Source organism: Marmota monax, unplaced genomic scaffold (genome assembly GCF_021218885.2).
Source record: "Marmota monax isolate L192 unplaced genomic scaffold, Marmota_monax_Labrador192_F-V1.1 WCK01_AAM20220418_F8-fsc00029, whole genome shotgun sequence".
Lineage (NCBI taxonomy): Eukaryota > Metazoa > Chordata > Mammalia > Rodentia > Sciuridae > Marmota > Marmota monax.
In genome coordinates this window covers 11,012,981-11,015,734 of record NW_026693024.1, presented here as the reverse complement: position 1 = coordinate 11,015,734, position 2,754 = coordinate 11,012,981, and the positions used below count along the sequence as shown (strand labels likewise).

Below are 2,754 nucleotides of genomic sequence, written 5' to 3'. Positions count from 1 at the left end.
CATCACAAATCTGTCATGCTCATGGCTGTCTGCACCAGCACAGTCAGAAGGAGTTGCTAATTTATTAGTGTAGTACAAGGTTAGAATTTGGCTCAGAAAATGCTTGGGGTAAATATAACCGGACCCAATTTTTCTGAAACTATCTAGAGAAGAGTCAATCATTGGAAGAAATAAACAACCTCTTAATCCACCTTTTTCTGCTTTCTTAGGTTCTTCCCCGTGTCCACTGTCCCCAATTAAATATAACATGATCATGGTTTATATATTCACGATTCCAAGATTCTTTCACAAAGAAATTGGATTCTATCCTGTTCTGAGGAAATTGCTATAAAAATGAGAGGGAATTTCTGAAAGTATCTGTAGGCCCTTGCTATAATGCTACCTTACGACACAATTTAAGCATGAAGTGCAAGGACAATATTATAGAGAACTTAATCTCTAGTTTGCACGCATCCTGAATGTCCCAGTAACTATTTTGCTCAGTTTACTTAGATGTTTGGTTTTCTTCCTGAATAAGACCGATGTTCCCGATAATGTCTTGATCTTGTTCACATTTCCCTTGATGAATGCATTCTTTTTGGAGTGGAATATCTTTATGAAGAAGTCACCCATGTGAGGCCTAGAAACAAAGCAAAAAGAAGAAAAAGCACCAGGAGTGGTGGTGCACGCTTACAATCCCACCAACTCGGGAGGCTGAGGCAGGAGGATGGCAAGTTCAAAGCCAGCCTCAGCACTTAGTGAGGCCCTAAGCAATTCAGCAAGACCCTGTCTCAAAATAAAAAATAAGGGGCTGGGGATATAGCTCAGTTGGTAGAGTGCTTGCCTCGAATGCACATAGGCCCTGGGTTCAATCCCCAGCATCACCACAAAAAACAAAGGGGGCTGGAGATGTGGCTCAGTGGTTAAGTGGCCCAGGATTCAGTGCCTGGTTCAAATTTTAAAAAATAAGAGGAAGGCCTCCAGCTCTGAGAGGCATCGGGCATCATGATGAAGAGGCCGGACTCTAAGGGACAGATGGTGTTCCTGCCAATTCACTGCTTGGCCAAGGGATGCCACTTTTCTCTTTAGCAGTTTCTCTTCTTTTTTCTTTTTCTTTGTTTTTAAATCTGTAGTAACTGGAGCTTGAAGTCAGGGCCTCACACATGCCAGGCAAGTAAGTGTTCTACCACTGAGCCACATCCCCAACTCCATGCAGGTAGGTCCCTCTTTAAAACAAAAAGGGCTGGTTAGGGGACGAAGCAGTTGACGTGCTCCAGAGGTTAGAAGGGTGCCTGGAACTTCCATGTTCTAAGTATGGAGCTGCTTCCTTACTCGCTGTAGAAACCCCTCAGCCGGGCGTTTTAGCGTGTGTCCGTCTCCCTGCTCACCCCCAGTCCCTTTGAGCGCTCGGGGCCCTCTTGCTTTCCAGCCTTGATAACAAACGGGGAACAAATGTTAGCTGTCTGTCCTGGGTGGATGGGTGTGCACATCTGCTGGTTTGGGGTCCACCGTGTTCTGTCCTGTGCCGGATTCTCTTCTGCCCACCGCTGGCCTTTTTGATGTGGCTGATTGGGCAGTCTAGGGCGGGGACAGGCAGAAGTTCAGGAGCAGGATGAGATGTAGGACTTGGAGACAGGGAGACGTCTCCGTCACTGGAGAGTTTGACACAGCCCTGTGTTTTCCTGGTGGCCAACTCCTTTCGTCTTCCCCCTTTCTTCTCTGTCCCGAATCTTCTTCTCTGTCCCGAATCTTTGTCGATGTCCTAGGTTCTCAGATGTATATTTCACGATTCTTTCATATTTGATATCAACTTATATTTAATGATGAACATATGCCCCCCATACTCTAAAACGTGTCCCTCGGCTGCCTGAATTGTTTCTGTTCCTGGTTGAATGACTTCTGAAGCCATTGTCTTCATTAATAGCCGTAAGTGTTCACCCTGCTTCATCTTCTTTATGTAAACAGCGTTTTCTGGTTATTTCTCAGTCTCTGGTCTGGTTTTGCCTACTTAATTTTCTAGATTGATCCTTTGCGTCCACCTCAAATACCCCATTCTACTAAAGGGAATATTCCTTCTCTCTTCCCGCAAAACCTCTGGGTAGTGTGTTGCTGAAAGGCCAGAAAAAGAAATGCCAATAGAATGAAAAAAATACAGAAAAAAAAAGGTTTTGCCAAGGTGAAGCTCATAAATCAGAAGGACAAAAGTAAAATGTAAAACGTGATAGAGGTGAGAGAGAAACCAGAGGTTCACGTTGAACTTGGAAACCAATTCTTACTAATAACAGAAGGGAAAAAAAAACTCATATCTATTGCTATTTACAGTATCTTTTAGAGATATTTAAATTGAAGTTCTCAGCACAGCGTGGAACATAAGTAGGTGCTAAATAAAAGTTAACCGTGATTGCGATTATTACGCCGATCTGTATTTAAGACATCATTAACATCAGTGGTTACCAATTATAATTTAAGTGGGTAATCAAGAATGAAGGTACTGTGTATTTCAAAAAGCTGTAGGAAAAGATTTGGAATGTTTCCACTGTAGAGAAATGATAAATATTTGAAGAGATAGATATATTTACCCTGATTTTAACATTTCACAATGTATATATGTATTAAAACTTCACATGGTATCCCATAAATATGTGCAGGTTTTTTTTTTTTTTTTTTTTTTTTACTGGGGATTAAACCCAGAGATGCTTTAACTGGGTGACATCCCCAGTCTTTTTACTTTTCAGGACAGGGTCTTGCTAAGTTGCTGAGGCTGGCCTTGAACTT

General features: G+C 42.4%; 1 non-coding gene across 1 annotated transcript; it reads left to right on the top strand.

Moving 5' to 3' along the window:
- The first annotated feature begins 792 nt into the window (after positions 1-792).
- Trnas-cga (transfer RNA serine (anticodon CGA)) lies at positions 793-866 on the top strand. Its single transcript has one exon. It is a non-coding gene; the product is annotated as a tRNA-Ser (tRNA).
- The last annotated feature ends 1,888 nt before the right edge of the window (positions 867-2,754 follow it).